The sequence below is a fragment of the Ictidomys tridecemlineatus genome, chromosome 1 (assembly GCF_052094955.1).
Source record: "Ictidomys tridecemlineatus isolate mIctTri1 chromosome 1, mIctTri1.hap1, whole genome shotgun sequence".
Lineage (NCBI taxonomy): Eukaryota > Metazoa > Chordata > Mammalia > Rodentia > Sciuridae > Ictidomys > Ictidomys tridecemlineatus.
Genome location: NC_135477.1, coordinates 50488815 through 50513302, shown reverse-complemented (window position 1 = coordinate 50513302; position 24488 = coordinate 50488815). Strand labels below are relative to the sequence as shown.

The 24488-nt window shown below is 57.3% G+C and overlaps 1 protein-coding gene across 6 annotated transcripts in view; it reads left to right on the top strand.

The window, feature by feature from the left end:
* Positions 1-24488, top strand: part of Cdh23 (cadherin related 23) — a 377491-nt gene that overhangs the window by 132230 nt on the left and 220773 nt on the right. The gene's annotated exons all lie outside the window — the stretch shown is intronic.

The following is a 24488-nucleotide window of genomic DNA, read 5'->3' as shown; positions in this document are numbered from 1 at the left end:
AGGGCTGCAAGGATTTTCATACTCACTGTTCTTTCTCTTCCCATTTTCTAGACGGGGAAACTGAGGCTCCGGGGCGGGGAGAGCATAGGGGTCACCCTGAAGATGAAGGAACCTTGCAACTAGGGATCTCCCTGCATGTGAATTCTCTGCGGGGCTTCCGTGTAGTCGCTTGGTCGAAGCCAGGTGGCATCGCTTAGTGGTTACAGCCAGAGACCTTGGTCCTATAGCCTGGGGCCAGACCCCAGTTCCGTCAGAGCGGTGTGACTTTGAACAAGTCCTTTCATTTCTCCAGCGCCTGTTTCCTCATGTGGACAGCAGAAGGGCAGCACGGAGGGCGGTGGGATCCCTAGGGAGTTTCTGCTGCTAGCAATCATGGTCAACCTGTGTCTCGTGTTCCGCGCTTGAACCTTGGTCTTTGGTTTAAGTGTGCTGAGTGACTCTTGGCCCTTAGGCCTCCACCTCTTCTAACAGGACTCGAGACCCAGCCTCCCTGCCTGCCCTGCAGATGTCACTGCTCCAAGGTCCCTGCTGTGGGCATGTCTCGGCCCTGGAGCAGCCTTGCTCTAGACTCTGCAGGAGGCTGGGCTCAGGGGGCGCCCACCTGGGCAGGAGGCTGAGGAGATAAGGCCAGCCAGGGACTGGCCCCTGATACCTGGCGTGAAATTGGAAAGCACTAGCTTCTGCCGCCACAGCTCAGTGCCCCAAGGGGGGGGGGGGACCGGGAAGCCGAACCGCCCCACCTGGTCGCTGGGCCGGCTGAAGCCGCCACACCACACTCCAGCTCCCGTCCCCCCTCAAGAGGAAGCGCAGGCAGAGCAGCCTCGTAAGCTCAGCCTCTTTGAGGATGCCGTGATCTGAGCAGGGAGGACCTCCCATGGGGAGCTGGAGGGGCTTCTGTGGTCCTGGCGGCCCTGGGCTTTGGAATCGGGGAATCGTAAGGAAAGGGAGCTGGGTGTGGGGGGCAGGGACGGTCCTGGGTGATGACGCCTGTCCAGGGCCAGGGCCTGTCCAGACAGCCTGGCCTGTGGCCTCAGGGAATGCTCCTTCAGCAGCAGCTAAGCACCCGGCTCTAGGTGCACGAGGGGCGGGGGGCGGGGCAGGGAGATCCTGATCCTTGGGACAGGCTCTCACCCTTGGTCCCAGCCTGATCCAGAACCTGTCACCCTCCAGGCCTCCTGGCCTTGTGGGTCTTGGTCATCCAGAGAGCCCTGGAAGAAGTGTTGCTGTCACAAGCCGGGTGCCCTGACACACTCCTGCACCCCCAGCCACTCAGGAGGCTGAGGCAGGAGGATCACGAGTCCAAAGACAGCCCAGCAACTTGGCCAGGCCCTGAGCAACTCAGGGAGACCCTGTCTCAAAATAAAATACAGAAAAGTGGTCAAGTGCCCTGGTTTCAATCCCTGGACCCCCCCACCAAAAAAAAAAAGAAATGCTGCCATCACAGACTTGAAGATGGGATCCAGGGGGAACGCCCCTCGCCCTCGCCCTCAGAGCTCACGGAGGACAGGGACGTGGTGTTGGCCTTGATCTCTCCAGAGCCCAGCCCGGCCGCTGGCCGACCGCAGGCTTATTGGGTCCATATACAGTTGTGTGGTTTGTGCTGGTGAATCCAGGCCAGGGGTCTCCTGCGCCAAACCCAGTCCCCCTAGAGGACTCTGAGGAGAGCTGTGACCCACCATCTGTCCTTTCATCTGTACCCGAATTGTGCCACCAATCCCTGCACTCTTCCCACTCGACAGACGGGAAGATGGAGGCCAGACGGGTGCTGTAGACTGTGGTTGCCCTCGGGCCCCACGGGAGCGCCCAGCACCGTCTTCAGCCTCGCCCCCTGGGGGACTGTGGGGCCAGGAGGTTCCAGGGCTGCGGAGCTGCTGCTTCAAGGGACTTGGTTCTTCCACAGTGGCTGAGTGCCGAGGCAGGGGGAGAGCAGCCGGTGGTCTCCAGGGGCTGGGAGACAAAGCAGATTGCAGGTGAGAGCGGCTCTGTCCCCTCCCAACAGCTGCCCCTTTAAAGGCCAGACTTGCCCTTGCTGACTGGGGTAGGGTGAGGGGACAGGTCTCCGATTTTAATCAAAGTGACATTAAATGAAGCTTTATTGGCCACCTGGCTTCATTGTAGCTATTTTGACTGTGGGTGAGAAGTTGATTTTCTTGGTTTCTGCTGAACTCTGGGCTGCAGGACGGCCAGAGGCATGCGCGAGGTGGACGGGCGAGGGGAGGGGGCAGAAATCAAACCGAATAAACTCACCTCGCCAGCCGACCGAGAGAGGGGACGGAAAACAACTCTAATAACAGGGGAGGCTTCCAGAGGCAGGAGCGGCCGGAGAAATCAGGCCTAATCAGCCCTAGCAGGAGGGGTGCCCGCCACCCCAGCCTTGCTGGGGGAGGGAGGAGAGAGGAGGCAGGAGTGGGCGGTGGGCGGTGGGCAATCAGGGCCTCCAGCGGCCCACGCCCACCTCCCCTCCCTGCTCCGCTGCTGGAGGGGCAGACGCTGGGCAGAGAGGTTAACCTCTTAGTGACCAGGACGGAGGAGGCCACGCCAGCCCAGGAGTCCCCATGGATCACCCTGGATGCACTGCACCCCAAACCCCCCTCCCACAGTCAGGCATGAGGTCGAGGCCCCTGCTGCCCGAGGGAGGCGCACGGGACAAAGAACAGTGGCCACAGCTGCCGGGGTGCAGAGGCAGGGCTCCTCCTCGCCCGCTCCGGCTTCTAAGCAATCGTGTCATTTCCATTGACTTCCCAGCGGCCAGGAGCCCACCAGGGGCTGTTCCAACTCCTTCACAGCCAGGGAGTCACTTTATGGCACGATTTAGATGTAGGTGGCCGCTGGCCCGGGTCTGGTGCCTGCCCCTTCATGACCTGCATTCAGCATGGGGCTGGGGTGGGGACTGCCCCCTCTCTGGCTGTGCCCCTCCAAGCTGCTGCTGAAGGAGAGATGTGCACCCGCAGGGAGCCGCAGATGCCACGCTTGACAGAGGACACTCCTGCCCAGCCTTTCCTGGTGGCCGGTCATCTGATCCCTTTAGTTCCTGCTAAGGGGGAAGGGGCGCAGAGGGGACGAGGGCGGGTGCTGAGATGGCTGCAAGGGAGAGAGGTGGGACAGGGAGGGGACCTGGAGCCCCTGTCCCTGGCTGAGCGGTCAGTGGCCTTCAGAGACACATCTGGAAGTCCTGGTGGACTCTGTTTCATGAACAGCCAGAGGCCTCCTCATCCACGGGCACTCCTCTCGTGGCCCCTGATGGCGTCGGCAGGTGGCCGGTTGCTCTTTGCTCCCACCCTCCCCAGAGTCTGGCGTGTTTAGCCTGGTGAGCTCCGCCTGCCACACACCGTCTTCGGGTTTGTCCCAGGCGGTTGTGCAGTGATTCCAAAAACAGACCTCAAGGGCCTCCTGTGCGCCCGTCCCTGCTCTCAGAGAGGAAGTCGAAGCTTTGGTCCAGAGATGGGTCTTGCAAAGCAGCACCTGGATCTGTGTCTGGGGGGTCCAGGGCCCTGTGAGCGGAGGTCTCATATCCACACTGGCGTGTCTGAGCACTCTTCTTCTTTATTCAAGTATTTTTATTTTTTATTTTTGGTACCAGAGATTGAACCCAAGGGTGCTTAACCACTGATCCCCATCCCCAGCCCTTATTAGTATTTTATTTAGAGACAGGGTCTCACTGAGTTGCTTCAGGCCTTGCTGAGGCTGGCTTTGAACTGGTGATCCTCCGGCCTCAGCCTCCCAAGCCCTACAGGCGTGCACCACCATACCCGGCTGCTGACGTATTTTTAAACTGACTCATGCTGACTGTGCGCGACTGTGGGGTGCAGGCAGCATTTCAATACACACACAGCGAGATCTGATCATGCGTCCTGGCCGTCTCTCCCCTGTGGAGGCTTCCTTTCCCTCCGACCCGATGGTCGCAGGGCTCTCAGACTCAGGGCGGGAAGGGACTTTTCCACCTGTGCATCTTATCCTAAAGCCCCTCCTCCTCTCCGCCGCTGGCCCCGGCCTTCCTGCCAACGCCCCTTCTCCGTGTTCATTTGGGCAGCTGCACTGTGTCCAAGGTCTCTCCCTCTCTACCGTCTGCTTTAGACACGGGGGAGCAGGAGGGGCCTTGGTTCCGTGGCCGCGTTGTGCCAGGCGCAGGGGTGCCGGGTTGCGTGGTGAGCGAGACGCTGGGGAGCTTCAGCGCAGTCAAGGATGTTAATGCCACGTGGCAAAGTGCCAAGAAGGTGGCAGTTCAGGGTGGGGACTCTGGGATCCACAGAATGGGCCCCCAACCCAGGTTCAGGGAATTAGAGAATCCAGCTTCCTGGAGGGTGGGATAAGCAAGATGAGACTGGAACCTGCCTAGGAGTTCTCCTGCGTGTCCCCCCCGCTTAGAACACTGCGTGACACACATTAGGTGCCAGTGGTTATGTGCTGAATGAGTAGATGGAGGGAGGGTGGGGGCTGCAGAGAGAACAGCATGAGCAAAGACTAGCAGGTACCAGACCCAGCGGGGCGAGGAGCCAAAGCTCCATTCAGGTTCAGGACAGGCTGCCAGATACAGGGGAGGGACACACCTGTCACCTCTGCCTTCAGCCTTTCTAGACAGTTGTGCCCCCATGAGAGTTGATACCCGTCCGTGCTCCTCCACTGCCAAGAGGACCTAGAACATAGTAGGTGCTCAATAAATATTTTTTAATGAACGAAAGGGAGAAAATTCAGAGTCGGCACTTCCCTTCAACCTCATGAGCCAGAAAAATGAGGAGAGGGTGGAGAGATGGTGCCCAGGATGTCAATCGTTCAACAAAACCAGCTTAACAGTGGGTACCACATCGGGCCCTGGGGACATAATGTGAGCACCCCAGATGCGCCCCCCCAAGGAGTTCACAGTCCAGTAGGGGAGACAGATGATAATCAAGGAGTTTTATGATTACAAAGTGAGATTGGAACCCAAGGAAAAGCCCGGGGCCTCTCAGCCAGGCGAGCCAAGAGGCTGCCCCAGGCCGGGGTTCTGGAAAGCAGGACCTGGTTGGAAGGCAAAGGCCCACTGGGATGCAGACGAGGAGAGAATCCCAGTGATGGACAGATGGGCAGCAGCCTGGAGGCAGTGAGGCCCCAGTACGTGTGATAAGCAGAGGCTGAAAGGCCAGGGGGCTGGAGGGAGGTCAGCAGGGGGTGGAGTGGAGGGATCTAGGTGGCTGCAGGCCACAGGGGAGTTCCTGAGGCCAAGGCAGAAGGACTGGAGGTGAGTTTCACGGAGTTCACACCAGCTGCTGGGGCGTCCACGCTGCGGGGCTCTGTGGCTGGGAGATGGTGTGAGTATGCACCCCAGCAGGGTAGGCTGGAAGTTCCTCCGTGTCGAGGTGTTGGAGCCTTTAAGAGGCGGGGCATAATGGGAGAAGATTAGGTTCTGGGGGCTCCGCCCTCAAGAGTGTTTAAGCTGGTCTCTTGGGTATTGTAAAATGAGTCCGCCCCACGTGCTGGGCCCTTCTGCACTCGGCTGCTTCTCTTTCCACTTCACCCTGTTGTGACACAGCCACCCCAGAGGTCTAATAGATGAGGCTGCCCCATCTTGGACTTTTAGCTTCCAAACTGTGACCTAAAGAAACCTCTTCTTTTTAAATAAAGTACACAGCCTCAGCTATTTTGTTATAGCAACAGAAAACAGACTAATACAGGGCCAGACAGGATGTGGGGACCTGGTAAGAAGGCCATTGCTGGGATCTAGACAGTGGTGGGAGCAGGTGAGGGGAGCAGAATGATATTTGGGAAGAGAAACCAGTCTCTGGGTTCCAACTTAGTATCTGGATGCGGAGGGAAGCTTGCTGGTCACAGGGCCAGGGATGCGGTTTTCAGGGGAGATTGAGAATTTGTCCTAGGTGTATCGAGTCTAAAGCATCTTTCAGACAGTGATATTCCAGTATCGAGTGGGCAGTGCTTGTTGGGGACCAGGGGACCTCCATGGAGGTCAGGGCCCAGGAGCCACTGAGTCTGCCATCTCCTGACCACAGGAGCCAGAAGAGTGGCCACGGCTGGGGCCCATGGCAGCCTGGCCCTGCCCCTGCAGGCCGCCTGCAGCCTGTCAACTGCGTGGTGAGAGAGCGAGTCTCTGCACAGTAATGCACTCGGGCTCAGCGGTTGGCTCTAAGTGCCTTTTGCCCTGACATTTGGAAGTGCGCGCCGAGGGCAGCGGGGGCGGGGGCCGGGAGGGCAGGGTGCCCAGGGGACAGGGAGTCGGCCTGCTGGGCCTGCCGTGGGCCAGAATAAAGACATGCCTGCAGACAGCCTGCGCCTCGCGTCACACGCTGTCACCGGGCCATCTCAGGGAGGGGGTGGAGGGTGGAGAGGGAGCAAGTGTGTTTTCTTCCCGCCATCGGATCTCCTTGTCTCCTCCATTTCACAAAGATCCTGGGCAGAAGCACTAGTTCTCCTCCAAAGAAAGGGGACTCGGGGACAGGGCAAGCAGGGTCTGGGATAGGCACTGTCGTGGACGGGGCAGAAGCAGTATGGAGCTCTGGACGTGGGGACTGAGGAGGAAAACCGATATCCAGTGTGCATGTGGAGCCTCTCTATAAATTTTAGGGGGTAATGTGCCAAACTTGGCCCACGGGGGCACTGTGTTCACACTCACAGAAATGTAGGAAAAAGGAAGTAGCACACTCCTCAGGGTAGTACTGAGTGGTTTCAATTTTTAGGGGAACCATTTCTGCATAATAAAGGCTCCTCTCAATTTCAGGGTAGAGCTGCCCCTTATCTGATCGTAATGCCTGTTCCCGTGGAGAGGCCCCCGCCTTCAGCACAGCCTCAGGATGCAGCCTGGGCTCAGGCAAAGCCCTCTGAAGGAGTTGTTGGGAAACCAGCTCTGAGCCTGGCGAGGTCTCTTCTGTCATGGCTCCAGAGAAGTGACATCCTGCCTGCAATCACCATGATTGATAGCTCGTGAGGCAGAGACAGTAAATAATTGTTCCACAAGTTTCAAGAGCGAGCGTAATTAGTACAGTTAACAATGTTGGGTGATTAATTGGTGCACTCAGAGCCAGTGAGAAAGAGGGAGAAGAGGGAGAGCGCGCGGCACACCCCACCCGGGCTGCAGCCGGCGGCTCTCGGCCCAGTTCCGGCCTCTGGAGCAGCAGCTGAGAGCCAGGTGGGTCTTGGCCCAGAGCAGCCGGACCCCTAGGACCAGGCACAGGGCTGGGCATTGGGCAGGGCCCATGGCGTTGGCCACCTTGGCGGTGACTCAAGGACAGTCTCCTGTGAACCGAGGTCAGGAGCTGCTGTGCGTAAAAGATCAGAGGGGCAGGCAGGTGCGTGGAGCTCCGGATCACAGGGTCCAGCTTGCAGGAACCCCAGGAGGCCATTGAACTGACCTCGGCCACTGAGCTGAAGGGCTCGTGGGCATCTCCCCCCGAGGAGCCTGGGGCCTGTTTTAGTCCTCCAGAGAAGCATGCGCTAAAAAGGGGTCCCGAGAAGCTTCCAAACCACCACTGGCTCCACCGCTGATAGAAGAGCTGCTGCTTTTTTTTTTTTTTTTTGGTACGGAGGATTGAACTCAGATGCATTCGACCACTGAGCCCCCTCCCCAGCCCTATTTTGTATTTTACTTAGAGTCAGGGTCTCACTGAGCTGCTTAGCTTTTGCTGAGGCTGGCATTGAACGTGTGATCCTCCTGCCTCAGCCTCCCGAGCTGCTGGGATCACAGGCGTGCGCCATGGCGCCAGGCTGAATAGAAGCTTCTTAGTGTGCTGCTGGGCTGCCATCTTGAGCTGAGTTTGGGAAGAACCCTGAAGGATCGGCCTTTCCTGCCGTGGGTGCAGAGTGGAGGAGGGCGGCCCGTGGACACCCCCCAGTCCCCCATTTGGGGAATGCACCGCCGTCTGAACCGCTCAGGCCAGTTCTGTCCATTTTTCCAGCGTGGCTGGAACCTTGCTTACTACCTCAGAGAAGCAAAAACAATCGCGTCTGCAACTGCAGGTCACTGGGAGGGTGACAGGCAACCAGGAGGAGAGCTGTCCCCCAGCTCCCGTGAGGACAAGGGGACGTTACAGGACGAAGCCCAGAGCTGGGACTGGGCAGCTGGCCTGAGTCGCGGGGGTTTCCCATCCCCCGACCCCCCTGCGGTGCCAGCGGTCCCGGGTGGATGGGAGCTTCTCCCTGGAAGAGCTGGTGGCCTGGAGTCTGGCACTGAAGCAGAGCTGTGCCCACACCCGCCCTCCTCTGAGCAGCTGTGGCTACGCCAGGCCACCTCCTTGGACAGGTTCCTGTCCTTCACGATGGGGTCAGGCCCAGGATCCCCGTGCGCACCAGGGAGGGGTGAAGCTCCTGGCCCTGGGCTGGCCAGCGGCCGCGGGCGTCCTCCCCTGATGTCCTGAGGTTCAGGTGGGACCTTAAGACCAGTCCGACCGACCACCAGGAACCTGTCAGGGACAAATGGCTGCTGTGGCCACCCCCGCAGCCCTCTCCCAGCCCAGGTCCACCCCAGGGTCCCCACCACTCCATCCTCTGGACCGAGAGTGCGTGTGGGGGGGAGCGTGCTGGGGTTTGGGGGTCCTGCCCCAATCACGGTCCCGACTCCGGGGGACTCTGCCTGGGGGGGGGGGAGGGCTCTGGGGAGAGGAGGAGGAGGGCCCTAGGGGGGGAGCAGACGCAGAAAAGTCTCCCCTTTCACCCCCAGAGCCAGCCCCCCCAGTCGCCTCTCCCCAGCCCCCCCCAAAAAAGAAAAAAAATTCCCAGGCGCACTCACAGCAGAAAACAGATCCACATATTTGCAAGCTACAGTACAAACGGAGGCAGAGCTAATGATTCGTGATTATTATTTGAAGGGTCCCACTGTTACAGATTTATTTGTCATTTCTTGTAATAACACCGACGGTAATGAATTCATTTGTATTAATGTGAGTGTCACGAGGACTTCCGTCGAAATTCCGCATTAATTAATGTACCATTAAAACAAAGTGTCGCCCAATTAATATCAAACGGAGGTGAGGCTGCCAGGGTCCTCTTGGGCTGGGTTTCATTTGTAATTCATGGTGTTAGCGCTGCCTAATGAAAGTCATTTGCAACTCCTGTCCCTGCTCCGTGGTGCCTCCTGGGGGGAGGCCAGTGTGCCCCTGGAGCTGGAGGCTGTCCCCTGCTCTGGGCAGGTGCCCCAGGGCAGGAGGAGGAAGGACGGGAGAGCTTGGTGGATGCTGGTCTCTGCATTCTAACTTCCCAGAGGAGGCTGGGAGGCCCTTGGAACTCCCCCCCCACAGGGTGGTCATCTGCTGGAGCCACCAGGAGGCACCTCCTCTGGCTCTGTTGGCCGCTTTGTTTATTGGAAATCTGGTCTTAGTGGAGGAGGCCACAGCTGTCCTAAGACGCGGGCTCCATGGCACATGCTCATACTCCTAGCCACCCGGAGGCTGGGGCAGGAGGATCACAAGTACGAGGCCCTGGGGCCAAGCAGACCTTGTCTCAAGACAGGATAAGAAGGGCCGAGGCCGCAGCTCCAAGGTAGAGCACCCTGGGTTCATCCCGGGGCCAGGACCACAAAAGGAAGGAAGAGGCGCGGGCCCAGGCTGGCGTGGCCGGCATCCGGGACTCTGGTCTCTGTCCTCTCTTGGGGGGGGTCATGGCCTCTGGGTACCAGGGCTTCTTGCTGTCCCTGAAGCCAGGGGTGGCCTGGGTCTACCAGGCGCATGTAGACCCTGCCCTGTTCCTTCCACAGTCCCCACAGCGGGCCTTCGCCTCCCAGGACAGGGACAGATGCCCGTCACCTCTGCCTGCAGAACCCATGGCCCCATCCGGGGACACTTCCTCAGGCCACACAGCCGGAGTCCCCCCATGTCCTCCTCAGTGAGTGGCTCCCGGGCCGTGCTGGTCCTCCCGCACCTGGCCGTGCGGACGGTTGTCACAGCAGGCAGCTGCTCCCAGCTGCGGCCAGGCCCTGGGCTCAGTGTTGCTGAACCCGCGGCCACCGAGGAGGGAGGAGCTTAACCCCAGTTTTACAGACGAGGAAACCGAGGCCGCCCAGGAGTGCCAGGGCAGGGCAGGCGTCTGGGGGCCGTGTCCCCTGCCCTCCCAGGGCCATGAACCCTCTGCGAGCTCCCGAGGCTGGACCACAGGGCCTTTGACTCCTGGTCCACGGTGGCCTTCACTCTCCGCAGGAAATCCCTCTTCTGCTGATGACCACAGGCGGATGCCATAGCAGGACTGTGTCCTCCACGTGAGAGGGGGTGTATCTTCATGGAGCGCCAGGCCCTGGCCGAAAGGGAAGGGAGAGAGGAATGCCCTTAATGATGTCCACTTCAGAACGTGCCCTTCTCTATTCTGAGGACCACCACAGAGCCAAGGGGCTGCTTGGCAGTAAGAGAGCTTCTGATTAGACTTCAGGAAGAACTTCCACTCACACCCTGAAAAAGCAGGAAGGGAACAGATGTGAGATCATGTAGTTCAGCTCCCCCATGGGACAGAGGGGACCTGAAGGCCCCGAGGTTCCACCTTGTCCAGGATTGCACAGGGGCGTCCATGATACGGGCCTTCTGTGCCCTAGTCCAGGACTCCCCTCGCAGCCTCAGTGTGTTGTAGGGACAAACGAGGCCAGGCACCGAAGACAGCAGGAACAGTTTTATTTGGCTGCAGCCAGGTTCAGAGGGCACAGCTTTTGCTCTAATCAATCAATCCCCTGAACCCCGAGTTCAGGGAGTTTCAGAGTTTTGTACCCAGCATGGAAGGGGAGGGGCTCAGAAGTTCACAGTCTGCAGAAGTTCACACAAAAGCAGCTTTTTCTGTCACTGTTCTGGGCAGTTAACCCTTCAAGGACAACACCTGAGAAGGGGAGAGCTTCTTCTCCCCTTTCTTTCCTCCCCTGCCAGCTGTCACCATGGAGCCCATTGTAACTTATCTTAAAAATGTAGACATCTCGGTGAAGCCCAAGGCCAGAGGCCTTGTTTGCACATTTCTTCAAAGTCCTATATTGGATACACTTATGAAAAACTAGTAAGGAGTGTCCAGCACCTGGAGGGCTGGTATCTTCTCGGCCAGTGACCAAGTAAACAGGGCGACATGAAAATAGGAGGTTTATCTACAGTGGACTCTTTTGCTGACAGTCCTAAAATCAGCCCTGGTGGAGAGGGCTTTTCTGTGGAGAAAGGGGTGCCACTTCACCTGGAGGCCAAGAATGGTGGGTGGTGGAGAAGTAGCCTCCCATCCTGGGTGGGACGACATAGTCCCCTAGGTAGGGAATTCCTTTGGGAATCAGAAATTCCGAGGCGGGAAGTGGCCACAGCCCTGACACTTTAAAATGTCCCCTTGTGATCCCAACACGCATCCAGAGGAGCAGACCGCTGCACGGCGCCAGCTCTCTGGTCTTCTTCCTCTCCGAGCACCCTGGGCTTTCTCCACCTCTTAAGCTTTTACCCGGGGGCCGGGCGCGGTGCTGCACACCTGGGATCCCAGCGGCTGGGGAGGCTGAGGAAGGAGGATTGTGAGGTCAAAGCCAGCCTCAGCAAAAGCCAGGCCCTCAGCTCCTCAGTGAGACCCTGTCTCTAAATAAAACACAAAACAGGGCTGGGGAGGGGGCTCAGTGGTTAAGGCCCCTGGTTCAATCCCTGGTTCCAAAAAAACCCCACGACTCTTCCCCAAGGGGCCGTGAGCTCCAGCAGCTGCCCTCTCCCTGCCCGGAGCCTGAGCCGGCCAGCCCCTCTCCCAGCCTCATGGCCTCAGCTCCTCACAGCCAGGTGCTCAGCTCCCCCAGCCCTGTCCACTGTAAGCCCCCTGGGTACAAGTGACAGGTCCCACTTATCATGTCACACTGCTTGAAGGGACTTCACACCGCCTGAAGGGCCAGCAGCAGCAGCCACAGGAACAGGGGAGACAAATCCTGAGCCTGCGGGGGGCCTCTGCCGCCTCCCTCCCCTGTCTCTGGGGAGCACACACCCTGCCCGGGAAGAGGCCTGCGATTGGGAGAGCTACGTGGCTGGGCCGGGGAGTCTTCTCTTCGCATCCACCATCCATTCCTCAGCAGCAGCTCCTCAGGATGGAAGGCCCGCCCTCGGGAGATCTGCACATTCATTTTGTTTAACATAATTCATCATCACGGAGGGAGTGGTGTGGGGGCTGGAGATGGAGCCCCTTTGGGATGGGGTGGGGGTCACATGCCACTCAAAGTTCCAGGGCCTTTTGTCTGTGTTGAGAGCAGATAGGGATCTCGGCCTTCAGAGCCGGTCCCTCTGATTCCAGACCTCGCCACCCTAAGCAGGACCTGCAAAGTTCTTGTACAGTCTACAGACCATCGTCTGCACACATCCTCCCCTTATTGCTTACACTTGCCCCACAAGGCAGGAGCGTGATAATAGAGCCTATGATTTATTGAGCACCTACTATGCACTAAGCCCATTGCCACAGCATCTATCATAAGACTCAGAATAACCTTGTGGGACAGTGTTTCTTATTATGGCCATCTCACTGTTCAGAAACCAAGGCTCAGAGAGGTTGTTTCACTTCCATAAAGTCAGACAGCACATAAGGGGCACAGCTGGGGCCCCAGCAGAAAACTTCTCCATGCCTTTGTTCCTCATGTCTTCCCTTTACCTGTCCATTTTCCTCACCATAGAAAGCTACTTGCGATTACTCTTAACCACATTTGCGTTGGGAAGACAAGGCCTGTGAGTGTGCAAATTCAGCCTCGCGCTGCGTCACTCCCTAAATGTGTTGGGCTAGCCGGAGAAGGGAACCTGACAGGCCCATAGAACTGATTTCTCCACTCCTGGCACTTCCTAAAGACCACCGTCACCTGTCACTTGTGAATCTGGGACCTCTGCATGGCCTGAATCGTCCTTCCCTCACCGTCATTAGCCTGGCACTTGGCTGGAATGACAGGGTCCCAGGTCCTCAAGGTCACCTTGGCCACCCAGGGGTCCTGGACCAGGTCAGCTTTGCTCACTGGCCACCAAGAATGGTGTAGCGTGGTGGTGAAGAGCTCCAGCTGCCCGGATGCGAAGCCCAGTGCTGCTGCCCATTATCACTGGCCTCGGGCACCTGGGAGACGGGCATGGTGTGCGGCACAGGCTGCGGGCAGACTGTGGGAGACAGTCATGAAAAGGGTTCACACGGGGTCTTCAGTGGTGTTACTAGTACCCTAGGCCCATAAAAGGCTTTTACTTATTAAATAGTAATTGAAAAACCAGGAGACTGCACTTTCTAGAATCCTCCCAGTCTCAGGACCGCCTCATGTCTCAGCCCTGCAGCCCTGCCTTCGGGGACAGTGCCCTGGACCCAGCTGACCAGGCTGGCTTTTCAGAGAGGACTCTGCCCTAGGTCACCCATAGTCCCTGGATTCTCCTCTTGGAGTGTTCTGCCCCTTCAGAGGATGTGAGCATTTAGTTAGGGTTGGCCTTTGATTTTTGAACGTGTTTTTCCACGCAGGGTGACTGTCCCTTCTCCCAAATGCCTGAGTCCAGACATGCTGTTAGATTGGGGAGTTTTCAGATCCTGGAATTGTCACGTGGACTCTACTAGTTTAGCACCCCCGGTCCCCAAATTCAGAATCCAGAATGCTCCGAATCTGAGTACCACGTCGACATTCCAAAAGCTCTGGGTCTCGGAGAGGTTCAAGTTCAGATGTTCTGGACTCGGGGCTCACCTGCTGGGATCCGGCTCCAGGCAGAGTCAGAACCACTGCAGCCGCCTTCCAGATGGGAGCGGAAGCATCGGGTGTCTCACTGCTGCCCCGCAGCCACAGAGGAGGGGTCAGTTAATGGAGAGCTGCCAGGGTGCGCCCCACAGTGGGACAGTTGTTTTGGCGTTTCCCCTAATCAGGCCGCGGGCTGAGGATGACAGTCCCACACGGATGCCTCCCGCTCCTGATTGGAGGGAATGAGCCCCCCAGCAGCCAATCAGACTCTTCACCCCGGCTGGGCTTGAGGTGGGGACTGGATCCCAGCCCAGGCCTCTGCCCTCAGTTCCTCTCCCCTCCCACAGCCGGGAAGGTGAAGCCCAGCCCCGGGAGGGAAAGCAGAGGTCCTGGGGCTGGGGCCCGTGCGGGTGCTGGGCTGTGTGGCCACCACGGCCCTTCCCGTCTCAGGTGGCACATGACCTTTGGCCAGCTGCTGTCCCGATGCCTAACACCGGTGCTGCCACCTGCCCCTCCCCCATGCCTCCTGGTCAGCAGGTGAGAGGGTGAAGGACACCTGGAGGAGGCAGGTGCCCTGACAGCCCTGGGACGTGGGCACACATGGGAGGTGGCATAGGGGCCCCCTTCAGACTCTAGAGCCATTTATTCTATGGGAAGGTCCCTGGGACAGTGGTGGGTGGGGGAGTCGCTGCAGATCACCTGAGTCTCTGAACTGGAGGGGGCTCAGGCCATTTCACACCTGGGCGTCAGACCTGGCTTGGAAGAGCAACCTTCTGAGGAAAGTGAGGAGGCCCCAGATGTCCCTCTAGGAGGATCCACTAGCCCTTCTTGTCCAAGGTCAGGGCCAATGTCTGCTGGGGAAACGGGTCTCTTTCTATTGTTATTATCATCAGCCGTTGTTGGACACACACCTTTGTCGTAGTGGTTCATGGTCACGTGGTGCTGAGGATGGAACCCAGCGCCTGCCCCTGAGCCCAGCCCAGCCCCAGGAGGGTGTCCTCAGCGGGGCCTGGACGGGTGAGCTAGAAACACGGCGGGGCCCGTAGCCTCCCCCGAGAAGTGAGGGTGACAGCTGCCCTCTGCTCCCGGGGACTCTCCAGAGGGACGTGCTGGAAGGGCAGAGACACCACAGCAGGGGCCTGGAGTGGGGCCACTCTGGGGCTGGGGTGCAGACGAGCCCAAGCGAAGCCGGGCCCTGAGGGGGCGGCCACAGGAGATGAGTTCACAGAGTGCTGATCATTGTATGGTGACGTCCAGGGTCTGGGGACGCTGCCTCGGAGGTGAGAGAGGAGCCAGTGAGACAAGACGGGACAGGAGTGCTTCAGGGCAGACACCTCCCGGGATCCCTTCCAGGGGACCGGCGCTGAAGGAGGAGACCACTTGGGGTCCATCCTGGGATCCAGCGTCCTTTATAATTTGTATTTTAATTTTTATCAAAGTTTACGTACATGAGCTTAAAAGTCTCATGGTACAGCTCAGCGTCTAAGAAAAAGAGCAGCCTGCCCCATCCTTCCCTACCCTGGGACAGCCTCATCCCGTCTCTGGGACCTACTTTCTTCCGTCTAAGTCACGTTCCAGTTTAGACGTTACCTGTCCATTCACCTCCAACTACGGAGGATGAGGACTTCACTTCGCTCCCCTCTGCCTCATCTTTCCTAGATGCGCGCACACACACACACACACACACACACACACACACACACCACTCTCGGCCTCCCCTTCCACTCCTTCAAACGTAACCATGTCCCTCCTTTCAGCTGAGCTATCCCTGGAGTCTGCCTGTAGCAGTGATGTGAATGTGGGCCACCCTGAGCCGCAGGACCTGCTGTGATTATTATTTATTTCCTCTTTTGTTTCCCTAGAATTAATAGCCACTTCCTTTTTGTTTGTGTGCTGAGTGTTCTCTGAGCCTCTCACTTGTTCATCCCTAAATAGTCTGGCATAACTGAACACTTCCTCTCAGGATGCGAAAACTCTGTTGATCTATAGAATTTGTATTTTTCTCAACAACGTGCTCACCGGAGGTCCACCTCCTGCCTCAGTCCAGGCTGAGCTCAGACTTGCTGGGTGTTTTGGAGGTTGAGCGGCAAGAGGCCAACGTGGGAGGAGAATAAGGAAGGAAAAAGAGGTGGCCCTCAGAAGTCCTCTGCCTTTCTCCTAAGTGGGGTCTCCTGTGTCGTGGATTCCTCTTTCCTGGTTTATACCTTTATTTTGGTGGAGTACACTCTTCAGTAATTTCCAGAAAAAGAGTTCATGGGGGATTTTTTTTTTCCACTCTATCTGAAACGTACTTATTCATGCTTACATTTGGTGATAGTTTGGCTGGGTATAAAACTCTGATTTCCCCCTAATTGGGAAGTTGTTTCCCCCTTTGTGTTTCAGCCCTTAATGCTGCTGTTAAGATTTTTGATGCCTCCTTGATTCCTAATCCTTTGTGTGTGGTATTTTTTTTTTTCTGTCTGAAAGTCTCTAGGACGTCCTCTTACATTTTCAGTGCTTTGAGACTTGATGGATTTATGCCTCTGTGTGAGCCTTTCTTCTAAACATGCGGTGATTTCTTTCAATGTACAAATGTCCTTCAGTTGGGAAAGTTTCCCTGTTACTTCTTGAATAATTCCTTCTCTATTTGCTGTGACCTGTCTCTGGAATTCCTCTTAGTTGGGTGTTGAGTCTTCCAAATTTTTTCTCTAGTTTTTTTTTAGTTTTCTTCCCCATTTTCATTTATTTGAGTTTTGTTCTACTTTGGAGAAATTTCTTGACCTTCCAATTCTGTTGAATTTCTGCTTTCTTCTGGCCTCTTTTTCCTCTTGGAATGTTTCCATGTCAAATAGGCTATGTCTTGCCCCGCGAAGGATGTTAAAGACTCATGTCATTATTTCTTTTAATGTTTCTCTTTCTGTCTCTCACATTGTAGGCGCTTCCCAAGTGGTAGCAAGCTCTAGTTGCCTCTTCCTGGTTAAGCTCCCACTTAGCTGCCTGCTCACTGTGGTGTTTGAGGCAGGTGGCTGAGCGGCTACTTGATAACCAGTGGGATTCATTATGGGGTGATTAGGTGAGGACCTGGCTGTTTTTCTGAACCCCACTACTATTTGAGTCCTCTCTCTGTCTCTCTCTCTCTCTCTCTCTCTCTCTCTCTCTCTCTCTCTCTCCCCGGGGGACTGAACTCAGGCATGCTTAACCAGTGAGCCACATCGCCAGCCCTTCTTTCATTTTTTTTTTTTTGAGAGAGTCTCACTAAGTTGCTGAGACTGGAACCTTCAGTCCTCCTGCCTGAGCCTCCCGAGCCGCTGGGATTACAGGCATACGCCACCATGCTTCACTTTGAGTTTTTTCTTGAGCTGGTTTTTCTGTGTCCTGCCTGACTCTCAGCCTTCCAGAAGCTGAATGACTGCAGAGGGTTGCTGTGGGGTGGGAGGGTGAAGGTGTGGAGTTGACTCCACTTACCCTCCCTGTGCCATGCCTGGTCTGGCTCCCAGCCTGGAGCCTGACTAGCTCAGACCTTCCAGAAAGGAACCGCCCGTCTCCTGCAAGAGTCGGGGAAGGGATTTGGGTATGAACCACTTTTTTTTAAGATTGTCACCCAGTCTTGCTGTTCAGCCCTCCCTGCTCTCTCACAGTCGGCACGATCAGGACTCCCGTTTCCTGAGCGCTCCCAGGTTCGAGGGGCTCAGCTTCAGCCCCCCATCTCCCAAGGCAGTTAGAACTGGCCCATCTGTTTGCATTTTCCGGGGTTTCGTTGATATCCTTCATCTGCTGATGTCTGTTCTGTTCTTTTTGCCCTTGTGAATTTATGCATTTTTAATTCCTTTATTGTCATTTTGGGGAAGGGTTGGGACAAAAACAGAAATAAATGGATGTGTTCAACCTGGCATGTTTACTGGAAAGTCCCCGATTCTTTTAAAACATTTATCCAGTGCCTTCTATGGACGAGGAGTAGTGCCAGGACTGAAGACGTGGCAAAGAGGAAGAGGAGGAGGAAGACCAGGAGGCAACAGAGAGGGGGCCTAGGGCCGCTGCATCGAGCCAGTACCCGCAGAAACAGGCGCAGGCCAGCAGGTGGGGGAGCACTCTGGGGGTCTCCAGGGGTCCAGAGAGGTCTGCACACAGCTGGAGGGCTGCACAGGAGGAGGGTCTGAGATGGCAGAGAGCCTCCTGGAGACTCAAAAGGCTTGGGGGACCAGGCCAGCCCAAAGTCCTCAAGTCTTAGGACCCAGGCACTTTAGGGCACCTCCTGCCCTCAGCGGCATCCCCCTGGCAGCCTGCCCTGGCTCTCAGAGCCAACCTAGCACTTTTGGAACCGGCAACACCCGTCACTGGAGGAGCAGACACAGGTCTAGAGAAGAGGGTGGGGACGGGATGTGTCTGATTCCTCTGCAGGACAGGCCCTGAGCACATGCAAGCCCACGGTGGATCGTGCACACGAGTGTGTTCCCTCCCTGCTAGAACGAAGCCCCAGAGACCTCCACCGAGGTCCCGTGGTCCCCAGGGGTCACCTGCCCCTCTTGATTCTCCTCCCTGCGTGTTCTGTGGTGGACCCTGCCCTCTGGCAGTGCCCACTCCTGCCTTCTTGCCTGTTGGGGACAGAAACAGCCCCTGTCTCCTTTAGATCCCAGTTCTCCCCCCGACCAGCTTCCCCATAGCTGTGATGCCGCAGAACCCTGGAAGTCTCGCCCGTGGGCCTCCAGGGTCCTCCTAGTGAAGCCCCACGCCTTGGTGTCCAGCTGAATTCCTGCCACGGTTGTGCCCCTGGCCCAGGAGCTCCTGCTCACAGAGTTGTCCCCTGTGGACGCTCCTTCTTCCTGTTACAGTAGGAGCCCAGTGGGCAGCCACCTTCTTCCAGAATCCCCTTCCATCAGCCCGTCTCCTCCAATCCAGACGACCCCAGGTTCCCGTCTTCGCTCCAGCCCTTCAGAGAGGAAAGAGGATAAACAGGGCCACCCATGGAAGGTCCCTGAGCCCTCTCTGCATCCTCAGCTCTGGGGCCCCTGAGGCCTGGGGACAGAGAGGTGGCCTGGATTTGAATACCCATTCCACCACTTAAAAGCTGTGTGACTTTGGACCAATTGCTTCACTTCTCTGAGATTCCCTTTTCCCTATCTGGGGAAGGGAAGCCATGAATTAAGACGAATCAAAGCTGCTGACCAAGGGCTGGCTGAGGACGGGAGGAGTTGTGTCAGCGGCCATCCCCCTCCCACTTCCAGCCCCTTGGGGACCAGCCCCCCAGCCTCTGAGCAGCAGCACACACTTCATGGAGGGGTGTTCCCAGCTCTGATCCAGCAAGGCTCCTGCTCCTTGTCGGTCTCCATCTGCAGGAATTTATTACTAATGCATTTTATAACAGGCTTTATAATAAGATATTAAAGACTGAAGCGGCATCTCGCAAGCATTCCATAAATATTAATAACGCCCTTAGAGATGGCGCCTCTGGTGGCTTTTTTGCTGGGCTCCGTCAAGGGTGCAGAGTGAATCTGATCAGGGAGGGTCCCCGTGTACCTGGGGCTGCGCCGTCCTCCCCCCCCCCCCGTTTCCTATCTCTTTCAGTGCTTCCCTGTCCTCACTTTCCCCCTGAATGTCCCTCTCGGTCCTTTCCAGGTCCCCCCCCCCCCCGGTCTCTGCCCTGTCCTCTCTCCTGCAGATTCTCTCCCCTCAGCCCCATTGTCCCTTGGGCCACTGTCATCCCGTTCCCAGTCCCCATCCCACTTTGCTCTGTCCCTCCCGGCTCTTCCCGTCTCCTCAGCTCTTCTCCCCTTTGCTCCACTGTCCCCACCTCAGTCCCCTCCTCCCCCGTCTCTGTCCCTCTGCAGCGAGTCCTCTTCCCCTGGCTGCCCACAGTCCCCCACCCGGTTCCGGTGAGCACCCGAGTCCCCTCTGGAGGAGCCCAGAGTGTAATGGATCCCGCCCCGCGTGGGAGAAGGGAGCTATTTGTCATTATTATTAACGAACAGGATTTCGTGCACGGCAGAACTTTCCCAGAGTCTATTCCCCTGTCACCCCAAGGAGTAGCAAAAAGATTTATTTGTCTCTGAATTGCACAGGGTGGCCCATTTATAGCAGCTCCATCACCGGGGATGTGGAGCTGACGCGGGAGTGGGAAGAGGTAGGGCTGCCCTGCCTGCGACCTGCTGTGGCGTGGACCGCTAGCCCAGAGGGACAGCCTGGCAGGATCCAGGACTCTGAAGGGGATGATGCCCACAAGCATCTCTGCGGGCTGACGGTGCCAAGTCCAGGATCAGGCCGACTCGGCACACGATGCTGATCCCTGCCGGTGACCTGCCCGGATCTGCATGTTGAAGGAGTGTCTGGGGACACTACAGAGGGAGACAGCATGCACCCAGGCCGTTTTCTTCTTCTCCCCAGTAATACCTCCAGCCTCACGTCACAGGTGCTGGGCTTTCAGTAGCTGTCCCGGAGTGGTGGCCTGGGACTCTGCTTTCTGGGGCTCAGTTGTGGGTGTTAAAGGGACAGAATCCCAGCAGGAGGGGGTGGGGGGAGCTGGGTTAGAGCTGCAGCAATAAGGGGGCCTTGCCCATTGCTCAGGGCGTGCCAGGTGGGAGCAAGGAGCAGAGGCCCATGGAGACCAGCGTCCAGTAGCTTCACAGCACCACGGCCAAGACCAGAGAGGGCAGTGGGGGGCGGGGGCTTGTGAGGAGCAGGGTCTGGAGGCCCCAGCACCTCTCCTCTGCCCTCTCCCTTTCTGTGCATGGTTCCTCCTCCTACAGATGGGCCTCCACTGCCCGCCCAGGGCTTCTCCACCATCCTGTAGCTTGGCCTCAGTGTGGCTTTTAGCCTTGGACCCACTGGAGCCCTCACTGGTAGCGAGATCTTTCTTCTCAGAGTCCCATGGCAAATCCACTCCATTTCCAAGGCCCCGTCTCATTGGCCTGCTTGGGTCAGGTGGTTATTCCTGGGCCAATCAGAGGTGTCCTTGGGTCAGGTGGTTATTCCTGGGCCAATCAGACGAGTCCTGGGTGTGAAGTCACTTGGAAGAAATATGGCTGCCTAGAGCCATCCCCTGTGGGTATGAAGAGCACCTTTTTTTGGAAGGAGGGTAGATGGGAAGCAGCAGGTGTCATCTGTGTGGAGGTGCAGAATGGAAAGGCCTATATACATGAATCAGGTGCCTGATTTCCTGTCACAACTCTGCCAGGAACTACCTATGAGACCTGAGGCAGGGCACGGCCCCTCTCTGGGCTCACTTTTCCCATCTGTAAAGTGGGGATCCTGGACTGGATGATCCCAGGGTGGCTTCCAGCCCCTATATCAGAGCCATCCTGAGTGGTACACGGTCACAGCTGGCCTTGTTTAGGGTCTTCTCTTGCCTCGGGTGCCCCTCCCCTTAGATCTCACTCACCCCACCTCTCACAGGCTCCCAAGCCCTCTCAAAGGGGAGTGTGTCCATCCTTTCTTGTGGCCGTTCCTGGGGGTCCTCCAGAGCTGTGTCCTGGCTGGCTCTGGCCAGGAGGCCTCTTGACGGTGTCCTGCCTAGCGGCAGCAGCCAAAAACCAGTCAGGGGACATGTCCTCCTTCTGAATTTCAAAGTGCTTGTTTGTCTACATTCATGATGAAGAGATCCGCCGTCTGTTTACGCTCCTTCTCCTTCTGCTCCCTGCGGATGGGGCGCGTGTCACCCTGCCTGCCATGATGTTTGAGGCCGCAGTAACCGATTGCAATGATCATCTATGGAATCTTGATCGATATTGCCCCATGCGTGGCAAGCAGTGTGTCCTTTTCTCTATACCTTATCTAATTCTTTCTCACAGCAATCCTAAGAGGTAGCGCTGTTCATGGCTCCATTTTACAGGTGAAGAAATTGAGGTCAAAAAGGTTGAACAGCCAGGTGCAGTGGCACACACCGGTAGTCCCAGCAGCTCAGGAGGCTGAGGCAGGAGGATCACAAGTTCAAAGCCAGCCTCGGGAACTTAGCAAGGCCCTAAGCAGCTCAGGGAGACCCTGTCGCTAAATAAAACATAAAAAGGGCTGGGTTTCTATTGTCATGTATAACTGATCAGAAGTAATAAATAAATAGGACTGGGGATGTGCCTCAGGGGTTAAGTGCCCCCTGGGTTCAACCCCCAGTACGGAAAAAAAAAAGTGTTTAACAGTTTAACAGCATCTGTGTGAGATCTCCCCGTAGAAAGGTCTGGATTCAGAGTCGGGGCGCTGAGCCACCTGGTTGTGCTGTCTGTAGGTCACCTGGAAACCCAGGTGCACCTGGTCCATGGAAGTTCTGCTTGTGTGGGGAGCGGGCCTGTGTGCGGCGAGCAGCAGCTGGGTGTGAGAGAACGCGTGTGTGCTGCGAGCTGTCCCCCTCCCCATTCCCCTGAAAAAGCAGGGTGCCCCGGACCCGCAGTGCAGGAAGTCAGCGCTTTTCTCTCTCGGATAGTTGCCCCTTCTAACTGTCTGAGTGGCTCTCTGCCAGGCCCATTTAAAACCTCTCCTAAGTTATGCAGGAATTAAATGGGTTTCACTGCAGGGCATGAAACATAATCCAAGAGGTCAGGCACCAGCCCGTCCCCCTCCCCACTGTGCGCCGGGACCCACTCTTAAATTCTCTGATCCGGTGCTCAGGGAGGCCCTCGGCCAGGACCACAGGGTGTGCGCGGTGAAATGTCCTCGTCTCCCCGAGGCAGGGCTGAGAGCTGGCGTCCTGTGGGAGCCCCCCTCTGCGCACCAGCTCCTCAGGGGGCGAATGGCCAGCGCACTGAAGTGTGGTCCAGCTGTCACGTGCGGCTGGCTGCTCTCAAAGGGGAAGGTGTCCATCCTTTCTGTGGCCAACCCCGGGGCTCCTCCAGAGCTGTGTCCTGGCTGGCTGTGGCGCTCCTGTGCTCAGGGGGCAGGGGGACGGGAGCCACCGGGAATGCCCAGCATGGTGCCCTCGATCTTCACCAGCTTCTTGACACCTCTCTGCCCACCCTGGAAGGTGCCTTGTCTATACCCCTCTAAAAGGTGATCGAGTATTGAAATATTGAAATCCCAGCTGCCATCTTCTCAGCACCTTTAGCCTGGGAAATTCACACTCATGAGCTTATGGACCCTTCACATCAACCTGATATTATGCTTCAGTGTACAGAGAGTGGATTAAGGATCAGAGAGATTAAGTAGTTAACCCAAAGACACACAGCAAGGCCGGGATTCCCACAGAGGGTCTGCCCAGGCCTGAAACTCTAGCACTTGCTCACTCTGAGACTTGCAGGCTTGATTCTCTTTGGAGGGAAAGAACATCTGTTTTACAGGCAGCAGGCGGGGAGGGAAACCCTGCTGAAGGATGCTCCAAAGCCCAGAGGTGTGAGGGGCCTGCTGAGCCTGTGAAGTGTCAAGAGCTGCACTTCTCCGGGAGGTAGTCCACGCAGGCCTGCGTTCTGTGACGGGGCACTGGGGAGTCATGGCTGGCCAGAGGAGAGGGCCTTCCTGCCGTCTGCCTCTTGTCCGCCTCCCCTGACCCCAGGGGGACAGAGTGGTGAGAGATGGACAGGCCGTGGGTCTGTCCATTCAGCCTGAACTTGCCCGATGACCGGGAGCAGCTGGCAGCTCCGCGGCTTTGCTCTCAGATGCCCTCCCAGCCTGACGAGGGGCCTCGTGAAGAGCTCAGCAAGGGCTGCCAGGGTGCCAGGGTCCCCAAAAAAGGAGCCCCTTGAACAGGGAGCCGCAGGATCAGGGGACCCAGTCTTTGTGCCAATGTGAAAAGAACACAGAGCTCAGGGAATGCCGCCTCTGTCCCCAGGGAACATACCGGCCAGCCCACACTCTGGTGCCATCAGTGCCACCAGCTTCCCCAGCATCGCACGGAGGAGGTGGGGGACACCAGGTTTCCAGGATCCTTTGGTACAGGACTCAGGAGCAGGCACTTACTAGGCCTGGATTCAGGCCTTGGTCTACCACTGCCCAACTGTGCAACTTTGGGCAAGTTATTAACCTCTCTGTGCCTCAGCTGCCTTTTATAAGGCAGATGGATAGCTGCCACCGGGAAAGACGCTTGTCACAGAGCTGGCCGACCTGACCCGTAGCACAGGGCCTGGCACAGTTTTTATTGTTGTTGGTTCTTTGTTTCCGTGAAGAGGCTCAATTAGATCGTCTTTCCTTAGATGTGTCCAGAACTCACTGAATTATAAATAAATCCACTCAACCCATGTTTAGCAGGCACAGCACACGTGCCAGGCCCTGTGGTCGCCACCACGAGATGAGAACTGACAGCAGGGAGGGGGTGCAGACAGATACTCAGAATGTGATGGGCTGAGTGCCGTGGCGGAGGGTCGCTGTGTGTTCGTGGGGTATTTATTGAACGGTCACCGTCGGCGAGGCTCCGTGCCGGGCAAGGCTGATGGGGGCCAGGGCTTCCCCGGAGCCGTATGACATGAGGATGCCGGGCACTGGCCAAGGAGCTAGAGGAGAGACGGGGCCATGCGGAGCCGGGGGTGCCAGGGGGCAGGGTGGGCACAGTGGAGACGGCCCGCCTGAGGGGTCTGGGAGTCCTCTGGGCAGAAGGGGACCTTAATCAGACTCCCCAAGTCAGAGAGGGGCAGGGTCTCTACACAGCATAGAGCAGAGGGTCACAGAGGCAACGGGGACACTGCTCAGCGGGCAGGAGCCTCTAGGGTGCCAGGGGAGCCCCGGGGCCCTGCCAGTCCCCCCAGGTGCACGGCTTCAGGCTCCTGCCTTGAAACCTCCCTGACGCGCAGATTGTCGGTCACCCTCCGGAGCAGCCTGGGCCTGCAGCTGGGGCGGCCGGGGGGCAGGTGGCCGAGGAAGCGAAACCGCCATGAAATGGGTTTGGGGACACGAGTCCCCTCATCCAGAACTCCAGGATGAGCTGATCATCTTTGGAACCGGTGCTCTGACGGCCACCAGGAGGCCATCAAATAAGAAGAAGAAAAAAAAATAGACACTGCACTTTAACTTGCTCTGAACCCTC